The following is a 12,796-nucleotide window of genomic DNA, read 5'->3' as shown; positions in this document are numbered from 1 at the left end:
GCTTTGTTGCTTCTGAGCTAGATGGCCACTTGTTTATCTTCAAGCCTTTAAGACACCAGATGCTATACCTTTTGATAGCCGGGCACCATCAGCTTTCTTTACCACACTTGCTTATGCACACATTTGTGTCTTCAGTGATCATATCGGGAAGGTGGGCACCCACTGATATGATTCTTTGTTCTTTGATGTGTGATACCTGGTCCCTTCTACACCTCGCGGTCATACAGGCTGGTGTGTTTCTTCCATGTGGGCTTTGATGCTTCTGAGACAGGTGGCTGCTTGTTTACCTGAAAGTCTTTATGACTCCAGATGCTATATCTTTTGATAGCCGGGCACCATCAGCTTTCTTCACCACATTTGCTTATGCACACATTTGTCTTCAGCGATCCTGTCAGGAAGGTGTGCATCATGGAATGCAAATTTAATAGAACACAGTGTTCTTGCATTGAGTAAGTACTTGAGTGGAGGTACAATGTCCATCTGCAGCCTTGATACTAGACTTATAAATATATGCATGTACATCTATATCCTCACCATCCTATATAAATATATTTACATATGTACATGCCTGTATTTAGACCTCTATAAATACCCTTTTTCTCCTCGTTCTTTCCTCTATTTCCTTTTACTTTCCTCTTGTCCCGCTATCATAGCATACATCTTTTGTAAAAGAGTAAGATAGACATAGATGATCTCTCTCTGCAACTTCTCCTTCGTGCATGCTGTGACCCTGCCACTGACCCTGAGAGCTGCAGGCACCCGGCCATCTTCCCGTGATTTTATCGATGTGACTGCTCCCCCCGCTGTGATCATCCTGCTTCCCGCTTCACCTGGAAGCTTCATTGGCCTGCAGCTGCCTTAGTTTAAAGAGGATTCCAGCTAGCATCGGACCTGTGGTCTCACACTGGGCAGGATGCCTTCCGGATATACTATTCCTTCTCAAGGCAGCACTCTTATACATAGATGAGCATCACTGGATTTGCTTCTCTAGACAACCTGGCCTAACACAGTGGAATTCTTTTTTTATTTAAATCATTTTATTGAGGCTCATACAATTCATCACAATACATAGATCAATTATGTAAAGCACACCTGTACATTTGTTGCCCTCATCATTCCCAAAATTGACTTTCCTCTTGGGTTCCCAGAATCAGCTCATTTTCCTTTTTTCCCCTCCCCCTCCATTCCCACTCCTCCCTCCCCCATGAACCCTTGATAATTTATAAATTATTATTATATCTTATATTACACTGCCCGGCGTCTCCCTTCACCCACCCCTCTGCTGCCCATCCCCCAGAGAGGAGGTTATATGTAGATCCCTGTGATCAATTCCCCCTTTCTAACACCCCCTTACCTCCTGGTATCGCCACTGTCACCCCTGGTCCTGAAGGGTTCATCTGTCCTAGATTCCCTGCGTTTCCAGTTCCCATCTGCACCGCTGTGCATCCTCTGGTCTAACCAGGTCTGGAAGGCAGAATTGGGGTCATGGTATTTGGGGGGAGGAAGCGTTTAAGAACTAGAGGAAGGTTGTGGGATTCATTATTGCTATACTGAACCCTAAGTGACTCATCTCCTCCCCACTACTCCTCTGCAAGGTATGTCCAGTTGTCTACAGATGGGCATTGGGTCTCCATCATGCGTCACCCTCATTGACAAGGATATGATCCCCACCCCTTCCCCCCACCTTTGGTGTTTGAAGCCTGGTCCCTTCGGCCCTTTATGATCACACATGCTGGTGTGCTGCTTCCATGTGGGCTTTGTTGCTTCTGGGCTAGATGGCCACTTGTTTACTTTCAAGCCTTTAAGTCCCCAGACGCTATAGGTCTCGATAGCCAGGCACCATTGGCCTTCTTCACCACACTTACTTATGCACACATTCGTCTTCAGTGTTTATGTGTGGAAGGTGGTCACACAATGATGGTTTTTGTTCTTTGGTGTCTGCTGCCTGATCCCGTCAACACCTCGTGTTCACCCAGGCTCGTGTGCTTCTTCTCTGTGGGCTTTGTTGTTTCTGAACTAGATGGCTGCTTGTTTGCCTACAAGGCTTTAAGACCCCAGACGCTGTATCTTTTGATAGCCGGGCACCATCAGCTTTCTTCACCACATTTGCTTATGTACCTGTCTGTCTTCAGTGATCAAGTCAGGAAGGTAGGTATTATTAAATGACTGTTTAGCTGTTTCTCTTCAGATTGTATAAATCTTTCGCCTTTTTTTTTTTTTTTAAATTGATCAGGTCATACCAGAGTAGGGGCAGTCCCAAACTTAATCCCTTTATGAAAAGAACAGCAGAGACACTCACTGAAGATGGGGGTGGGTGTGTCCACAAGCCCAGATACTCTAAGAATCTTTCCCTACTATACAAAAGAGTCAAAGAAGGACCCATCCCTGAATACATATTTCTATTCTCCTGAAAAGTGAGACTATCAAGTCACCCACCGTGGCATTTTTGGTTGCAACAACCCTATGTTAACAAATAAAAACAAAGATCCAGTGTTCTTTGTTTTCTAGATTTCATGAAAAGGGAAAGAAAAGGGTCAAGAAACAGACCAAAAAATGAGCAACTATACATTGTTTCATTAGTGGGCTTAGGGAGGGAAACCAGGCTTAGAGCAATATAGATTATTTTTATTACTGTTGAGGAAATGTGCACATATTATCAAGTATAGATGTGTTCATAATGTACCACTTCAAAAATATGTTCCCAATGATTGTTTTTTGGTGGTGCTGTGAGGATGATTGTAAATTAACACGTATTTCATTTACATTGCCTTTGTGTTTAGTAACACCACTATCTAATTGACAGAGGTGAAAAAAAGTAACAATGTAGGAGAGCCAACATCCTTACATCTCCTATGTGAAACCTTAGACTCTATTTGGAATCAAAGCATATTAAAAGTCCAGCTTCTGAAGTCACATTGTAGCAGGTGGCATCACAGGAATGGAATCATAGCCTTTGTGTAACAGACTTCTCTCTTCAGTTAGAACAGCCAACGGGGGCTCTTTAAACACCAGCGCTTGTCAATCTGTGATTAAACACCATGTTGCCCCGACTACCTGTGGATTTGAACATCAATAATCAGATAGTAGAGGGAGCAGTGTTAACTCTGTCAAAAACTTAGCAATTTATTTTCTTCTAACTTAAACCCTCCTTCAATCGCAGGTAGGTATAATTCCTCTGCTCCCCCTAAAGTCAGTGGGAGTCTATGACCTGAGACAAACTCGATGCTTATGGAGAAATGAAAGCTCTTCAGATGAAAGCGATATTCGTGCATAATGCTAATAATTATTATAATTACAAGTGCTCTCAGCACTCTGCTGTACGCTGTCATTAGAAGCTGGGAAATCGCCAGTTTGTATGCAAAACTAGGAAAAATATTTCAAGTTTGGGAGGTTATTTTAGGAAGGTTGGTGAAAAGCAATTGGGTTGAAGTGAAGTTACTATGATCCTGCTGTAAGATCTAATGCCATTACAAAATGGAAGAAATCAAGCAATGAGACAAAACAAGCAAAAAGATATGAGGGATAATTGGTAATATTTGATTCAAAGATGGGAAACTGAATGTGGAGATCAATGGTAGGTAGGTAAAGAAACAATGTAATTTATTATTTATAGGAAGACATAGAAATGCAGATTTTAGTGGATATTATCAATGAATTATTATATTTGGAGATACGACTGTGTCATTCAGATGCTCCACAAATTTACGATATATGAACTCATTTGCTTTTCAAATATGCAATGCCGTTACTGCTGCCTGTCCTTTGGTTTTCTTTCTCAGACTTACAAGAAAGGTTGTTTTCTCTCTTCCTTTTCTTCCATGTTTCCCCTCTCTTTCTATTAGCATTAAATAGTCAACAAATAATAGTGGACAGGAGTTGAAACAGTTAGTTCTTACAATTGCCCTTAAAATATGTTATTTGTCTTTCTCTCTCTCACAAATATTAACTTCAAAGTGACCGTATTCCCTTTTACTTTTAGATAAAGTGACGGGCATGTACTGATTGCTCATAGACCCTTGTCTCTGTATTTATTGACATTTTAAATTCAAATGTCAAACTTAATAGTGATGCAGGAAAAATGTTTTTATAATGACTTGGATAGATGAACTTTGGAGAGAAAATTATGGTCAGTGGGTTAATAAAACAAGAAATTGTGATGAGAACAGGCGAAGTAATTTTGTAGAATTATGCAGAACATGTATTCTGCTCTGAGCTTAGAGATGCGTCTATTCTCTGTTTGGTCGCTTGCAGGTGCAGTACAGTTAATGGTGACTCACAGCGACCCAGTGTGACAGTGTAGAAATACATACTGCATAGTGTTTTCGAGGCTGCACCATTAAGGAACCAGTTCACCAAGCGTTTCTCCCATGGAACGCCTGAGTGCTGTCAAACCACACATTTGTGGGTGAACCACTAAGTGTTTTAACCATTGCACCACCAGGTCTCTTTTAATCTCTGTGAGCCCTGCCCCTGCTTCTCCCTACCAAGAACAGAACAGAATAATGGCACTAACCAACCCAACTGAACTCACTGCTACTGTTTCTGGAGCTTTGTAAGTTTTTATGGGAGGCAACAGCCGCATCTTTCTCCTGTGCAGTTGCTGGTGGGTGGTTAACAGTCCCCCCAGGGCAGGGATCAACTCACTATCATTGAATCAATTCTGATTCATGGTGACCATCTGGGGCAGACTAGAACTGCCTCCGTGGGCTTTCAAAGCTATAACTATTTTCTGAGGCAAAAAAAAAAAAATCTCATCTTGGTGTTTTCAGACTTCTGATGTGGCGGTTGGTTATCAGCCCAACTCCCAACTCACTATGCCATCAGGACTCAGTTGCCCTACATATTGTTTCCAAGATTATAAATAAAAATATTGGATGATGTAGGAAACATCAAGAAGATGGTAAGAATACACTGGGGCACTGTATCAAAACAAAAATGAGTCAACATTCAACCTTTTCAAAAGGTAGCATATGATCAAGAGCTAATGGTACTTAAGCAAGGAATCCAAGTTGCATTGAAGGCATTAGCCCCAAACAAGGCCCCACGCATCAATGGAATACAAATTGAAAGTTTTCAACAAACTGATGAAGCCCTGGAAGCACACATTCACCTATGCGTGCAATTTGGAAGACAGCCACCTGGCCAATTGATTGGAAGAGGTTAGTTAATATTTGCATACATTCTAAAAACAGGCAACCCAACAGAATTCAGAAAGTATAAAACAATATTATTTTTAAAAAACCAATATCATTAACATCACATGCAAGAAACATTTTGCTAATAGTTTTCCAGAAATGGTTGCAGAAGTACATTGATAGGACTATGACTGAAATTCAAGCCAGATTCAGAAGAGGAACTGCAACAAGAGGTATCTTCGGTAGTCTTGAGTCCAAGCACAAAATACCAGAGAGATGCTTACTAATGTTTTATTGACTCTGCACACAAGCATTCAAGGATATGGATCATAACAAAGACTGGGTAGTCTTGAGGTGAATAGGAATTAAAAAAACATTTCATTATGTTCTTGTGGGACCTGTACATGTATAAAGAGGCCGTCCTTTGCACAAAACAAGAGAACATGGTGGCTCAAAATCAAGAGTGATGGGTTTATCTCACTACATGTATGCAATCTGTATGATGAGCAAGTAATCGGAGAACCTGGACCACATGAAGGAGAGAGCTGCATCAGGATGAGGAAGGTTTATTAGCAGATCTTAATATGATGATAGCACTAACTTGCTTATTCAAAGTGAGGAGGACTTGATGCAAGGACTTGATGCACTTGCTGATGAAGATCAAGGTTTTCTTTATGATTTCAGTTTAATGTAAAGAAAACAAATATTCTTCCAATGGGATCAATGAATAATATCATGAAAATCATAGAAAATATTGAAGTTGCTATGAATTTTATCTTTCTTGGATCTGTAATCAATGCTCATGGAAGTAGCAGTCAAGAGATCAAATAATGCATTACCATGAGTAAATTTTCTGCACAAGCCTCTGGTGTTATTTTGGATAGACTAGAGAAACAAACCATAGACACTCATTTGTGTTCAAGAAGAGCTTTATGTACAAGAACAATTAAATATTGAGAAAACTCCCCAGCCCACTCCAGATCAAATCCATAAATCCAATATTAGACCATATGTCCAACACTAATCTATAAAGTCCTCTTCAGACTCACAAAACATATGCAATGACACTGAATGCAGGAAGAGCACAGTTCAGTGGGTGGGAGGTCTTGTGGATCCAGTGGTGTTGTAAGCATCTTAGCACTGGCAGGGCTCTCCATGTGGCTTCTCTGCCTCCAGAGGTCTGGCTCCTTCAGCCTCTCTCCATGTGTCTTCTCCACAGGGAAGTGTCACAGGGACTGAGCCTTGTCAGTAAAGTCTTCAAGGTAGTGAGCTGAGAGACAGTGTGTCTCTCACCTCCAAGGAGGAAAAACAGGAGTTCCCAGAATCCTCCAGAGAAGGTCATGCCCACACAGAGGCCTCATTGGCTATCGTCTGATTGACAGGCTAGACCCCACCCTTTCACTCTTAATCCTCTCAAAGTGACAAATGATTATATAACTACCACACCTTTTTAAATGTTAAAGAGCAATGACTTTGAGAACTATAGTGTGCCTGACCCCAAACACAATAATTTCAATGACCTCATATTCATGTGTGAGTTAGCCATTGTATAGGGAAGTCTGAAGAAGAATCCATGCACTTGCATTATGGTGCTGGTGAAGAATATTGAAAATACCATGAATTTTCAAACAAATCTGTCTTGGAGGAAGTACAGCCAAAACACTCCTTAGAGACAAGTATGGTGATACCCTGTCTAATGTACTTTGGACATGTTGTTAGGAGAGATTAGTCTCTGGAGAAGGACTGTATGCATGATAAAAGTAGAGGGCCCGTGAAGGAGAGGAAGTCCCTCCACAAATGGATTGGCTTGGTGGCTGCCACAACGAGCTCAAACATTCGGACCATCGTGAAGACGGTGCAAGATAGGCAGTGCTTTGTTCGGGTTTCTATAAGGTCGTTATGAGTTGGAACCAGCTGAACGGCATCTAACAACTACACAAGATGTACTGCCCAAAGAACAAATAGATCTTGGAAGACATATCGCCAGGATGCTCCTTAGGAATGAGGATGGGGAGACTTTGTCTCAATGACACGGACACGTTGTCAGGTAAATTAGAAGGGCAGTGAAAAGAAGGAAGACCCTTCAGGAGATGGAATAACATTGGGTGGCAGCAATGGCTGTCAGCAGAACAAACAGAACAACCTTTGCGATGGTGATGCAGGGCCAGGCGTGTTTCCTTCTGTTGCACATAGGGACCTGACTCGATAGAACCTGTGAACAATAACTATACCTTTTTGTTGCGTCAAGCTTTCTATATATTTTTTGGTTCTATCAACAGATACATAGGTGCAGGTGTTTCTCAATAAAAAGGATAGAAAATTCAAAGCAGAACACACCCTGGCATGTCAGCCTAGTCTAGTTATAGTCCACAGTGGATGTGGTGATGGAGGGGTCAGGATACACTTCATGGATCATAGTGGGATGGGTAGGGACCAGGTTTTGCTAAGTCAAATTGGCTTTTGTAGGAAGAGGGAAGTTTTTCAGGCATGGCTAGAACCCGGGTCTGTTGAGAAATTCTGTCCTTGTAAACTGACCTTGAAACTATGTTCCTGAGGATTACTCAGAAATGTATTCAATTTGTTGCCAAGGATCTGGTGGAGAGTGACTATTAAGCCAGAGAAGAAAGTATCTGCCCTGTTTGAACGCTAAACAACAACTGCTTGAATTGGGACTAGGAGCATTGTGCAATACTTCACTATCAGAGAGGGCTTTCTTGTTCCCTGCACTGTGCATTCTCTGTTGCAATTAGTAGTATGTACACAGCTCAGTGAAATTAAGGACAAGTCCTCTGACCAGCCAGGCGACTGTGGTTTTTCTGGTCCTGCCCCTCCTGGCATCTTCTCACTGTATGCCACTCAGTCAATGCTGACTCATAATGACCCCCTGTGGGTTTGTGAGACTGTCATTGGTTATGGGAGTAGGATGCACAGGCTTCCTTCCGAGGAACTGCTGGTGGTTTTGAACTGCCAACAACGTGGATCACAGCCCAGCGTGTACCCACTGCACCACCAGGCCTCAGAAAAAATAGTTATCCTCACTGAAGTCTGACCATTTGCACCTGATGCTTGCTAATAAAATAAAAAATACACACTCTTGCTTCAGTAAGCCAGCAGAGCATGGTGCACTCAGAGATTTGTTAGCAAGGTAAAGAGATACATATAGCCCCTTAGCCTGGGGTATATATAGCTGGGACAGAAAAGTTTTCCACACTTCTTCAGCTAAGGTGCAGGGAGAAAACATGAAGACTACAGCCCTACTTAAATGGCCTTCTCCGACCAGGGGACATTGACAGTAGGTAGGATTCCATAAGTTCCTCATTCATGGTGCCAAGTGGGCTGCATGAGGAAGTGTCAACTCTGCCCCAATCGGTTTGGAGCTAGGAGGATTGCTCATGATGGAGTATTTGTGGTTGCACGATGTCTGACCCTGGTAAATAATAAATGCTACTTGCCGTGCGCCACCCTATCTTCAGTCTCTGATCAGAAGGAAATATTTATGGAGCAATTTATATCAGTCATTGATGACTCTTTTCTAATAGTCTGCTGACTCTGTAGAAATTTGGTACAACCTCTGAGCACTACAGATTCAGATTATGGTCTCAATGTTAAGGCATGGTCAAACAGGAGGTATTAGTCCATAGATGGAATCAGCACACATGCTTGGTTTTCATTACTTGATGATCAAATGGTGTGTGTATATGTAAGTGTGTGTGTGTGTGTGTGTGTGTGTGTGTGAAAGAGAGAGAGAGAGAGAGAGAGAGAGAGAGGTTAGTTGGTTGATAGGGTGAGAGAATTGGAGAATTGCAGTACAGATTAGATCCTTATCATTCGTTTTAGAATCTGCACAATTGTGGATGTCAATCATGAAATAAAGGGATCACAATGACTGAACTTTGGGGGTCTCTGCAATGTACTTCTAAATTAGCACCCAACTGAGAGTGTGTTTGAAATGTATATCTTATAAACAAATCCACCACATAAATAAGTAAATACAAAAGCATCCTCAAAACACCACTAGTTAATATATGGAAATAGGTCCTTCATGTTAGCGGTATACTGTTTCTCTTTATTTATTCTTATGTGAATTTGGTAGAAGAGGTAAGTAGGTCATTCATTGGATTCCTGGGAAGCTTTCTCAGAGAAACTCGGGTTGGGATTTAAACTTAAGAGTTTGCAATAGGATCAATTTCATGATTCATAGAGATTTGATCTTCAGGCTTTGATCAATACTCTTGGGCCGTGTTCATGTGTTCTGTGTCTAACTATTTCTGAGAATTTACTACAGGTCAGTTTAGAGCCTTACGAGAAGGAAACATAAGGACAGATGGATGAAGGAAGGAAGGCCTCTAGTTTGGGTCATTGCAGCTTTAAAACTATGCTGTGTAATAATTCAGACGTAGACTAGTTGGGACATTGGAATTATTGCTCCCGGTATGATTGTAAACATGTTGGCACTGCATACACAGCAAATGCATATGGTTTAGAAAGCCAATTGTGGATGAAGGAACTATTTAGAAGTGGTTACTGGAACATTTGAATGGGAATTGCAATTCTAAAATGTGGTGCTTCAATGCATATACATTTTCAGAGACAACATTCTTAATTTCCCCATGTATAGTCATTAAAAGAAGAAACCACTTTCGTGGTCTGCTGACATGATAGTGCTCAAGTTCAGAGAGGACATTAGCCCACTGAAACACCAATGATATGATATGTTATTCATATTGGCATCCTCCAAGGCTATTTTATTTTATTGAATGATGGAATACACAAGGTTTAATATTGGTGTCACTTTTCATGTAAGTCAAATGTGAACATTTTACTTTACAGTAGCGCAACGGTAAGGCTAAATAAAGTCAATGGGGACTGTTCTTTACACAATAAATCACACACACACACACACACACACACACACACAGCTCAGAGCAGCACTATATGTTCCATTGTGCTTCTTTATTTGACCAGGGTAGGAAACTTGTTTTCTGCCAAGGGCCATTTAGATACTTATCATGTCATTTGAGGACAATGCTGCTCAAACATTTAATTAACTCACCGCTCACATGGTGCCTGGATCAGCTTCGTTTTGGCGAGCTGTGTAGTGTTAGTTGGTATTCATGGTTTGGGACATTCCCTACCATTGCCTTTGACAATTTTCAAAACTTGCAATTGTTTTCTGAATAAGCAAAAATGTTTATGTTATTTTTCTAATTATATTTAATACTTTCAGGTTCTCAAAATAGTAAATTCTATTTTGGTTTAAATGACATCTGACAAAGCAAAAGCAAACAATCACAAGCTACCTATTAAATGCATTTTGATCGATGGAGATTATAGCTGTAAGGCATCCAAATGGTTCCTACCAATATTTTTTGACTACTACTATCTCAATTACTTGGACTTGCCATGACAGTGCACCACAAAAATGATTCTTTAAAGAATAGAAATTTATTTCTCCACAGTGCAAGAGACTAGAAGTCTGAATTCATTTGAAAGTCTATTGGCCTCTGTCAGTTCTTGGCTTTCCTGGACTGATAGATTTATTTGCACTGTGTATCTTTCTTCCCATGACACCTCCCTCGGTGTATCTTTCTGTATCAACACTACTCTTTTTATTGCTCAGAAGTCTTAAGTTTGATACTCACCCTACTTTGGGATGACCTAATTGACCTAATGAAAACCAGTTATAAACTGGGTTACATATATAGGTAACAGAAACTGAAAAAAAAAATTAAACACTTCATGACCAGGCCATATGTTAGAGTACAACTGAGTTCAATAGGATCTATCTGGCTGCTAACTTTCAGCAACACATCACTAGACTTTTCTTGTGTGGCACCTCTGGGCAGTTTGGAACCATCAATATTTTGGTTCACAATCATGTAGGTAATTATCTGTACCACCCAGGTAAATGTTTTCCAATATAATCTAAGGCACTATAGAGTGTTTTTTAAAGAGAAATTCCAGAAGTGTTTTGAACAAATTGGATATGTAGCTTCTAGGTAGCTGACTGTCAGATAACTCCTCTCATTTGGGATTTTAAACTCCAGTGATATATTAACGGAGAGAACAAAAAGATAAAGTGAGAGAACAAGAGACTGAGATTAATAGGCACAAAGAGACTGATATTAAAATAGCATGTCCCCAGTGATTCTGAAAGTGTTATTGATAAATGGTGTGTAGTTTAGTTTTCTCATTTTATATCACATGATGATTTTTAGCTACTATTCTAAACAATTTTCAAACTCACACATTTCTTCTTACAGGATGAAAATTCTACCTTCCCCAGGCCTATGAACATGTGTAAGCAAAATAAATAGTCGAGTCTAACTTTTTACAAATGTACAGGCACCCAAAGTTTTCCATTTTGGAAAAAAAGAAAAAAAATTGCCATTCTTGCTGCTATTGAAATACATCCCACTAGAATGTCCTAAATTCCAGCTATTCTAAGATGCTGAAATCATTCGCCTCAAGAATGCAAACAACTATGTAAGCAAGGGACAAGAAGATGAGGGGAAAGGAAAATAACTCACAACTATTTATATCAGCATTTTTTCAGTCTGGGAAAAGTAAAAATTCTGTGCTGCATCTAGTGTTTCTTAGGCCAATCACTTATTTTTTTAAAGTTGAATTTTGCTACTATCACTAATACCTGTGGATGAGTCCAGGGAAGTGCAAGGCATTTGACTTCTGAAATATTACCAATCTACCTCACCCCGAGAATCCTTGTAAGACAGGCCAGGGTAGCAGTTTCTAACACTCACAGCCATGTAAAGCATAGGTAGGCCACCGTTACTCCGACACACAACAAATGAGTGGTACTACATATGTGTTAGAGCTGTGTTACATATGAGTCACATATGGTTTACCATGAATAGGAATGAACCCCAAAGCAAACAGTAACATAAATAACTGTATATTTTTGCATGTAAATTCTAATACCCACATCCAGAAATACAACACAATTTGAATATTGAATTAAAATATCAGTGTCAGTGGGGAGAGGAGGTGGGAGGGGTGTCTCAGAGACTCCTCTCCAATGTTTTGGTTTCTTTCTTTACATTGAGTTGTGATCCACATTGAAGGGAGATATAGCTCATCATCATCAGCAAGTGCTTCAAGTTCTCATGTTCATCAAGCAAGGTTGTGCCAGCTACATATTACAGGTCAACTTACTTATCTTGCCCACACATGTCTTAACTTTATAAACAAGAGCCAATTAAGTAATTTTCATCATTGTGCCTCCTATGCCAAAATATAAAATAAGTAATCCAATAAACATTTTGAGTATCCCTTCTAGTTTATCAATTTGGAAAGTAAGAAATAAGAACTCCAAGAGTGATGACAATGTTTTACAAGGGATGGATAAGCTCTTCCTAAATTAGACTCTAATTTCCATCTCAAGAATTAAATTGCAATGTTATAGGTTGAGGCATGGTGGACTTGGCAGTCCCCAGAAAGGGTGCCTTCACCCCATGAGGAGAGTCAGAATATCTCAAATCCTTCCAGCCCTCACAGGGGAATTCAGACTCCAATTTCCTATATCTGGCCTGATAGGCAACCTGAATTGCTCACGTTTTAAAGCCTGCAAGAATTCGGAAAAATTTACTGTGTCAGAATTGCCTCTGAGGAAGCAGGGAAAATATGACCACCAGATAGAACCT

This window comes from Echinops telfairi, unplaced genomic scaffold (genome assembly GCF_000313985.2).
Source record: "Echinops telfairi isolate 266 unplaced genomic scaffold, ASM31398v2 ScPeMD7_7469;HRSCAF=8507_1, whole genome shotgun sequence".
Lineage (NCBI taxonomy): Eukaryota > Metazoa > Chordata > Mammalia > Afrosoricida > Tenrecidae > Echinops > Echinops telfairi.
The sequence above is the reverse complement of the archived record's forward strand: the minus strand, read 5'-3'. Positions refer to the sequence as shown.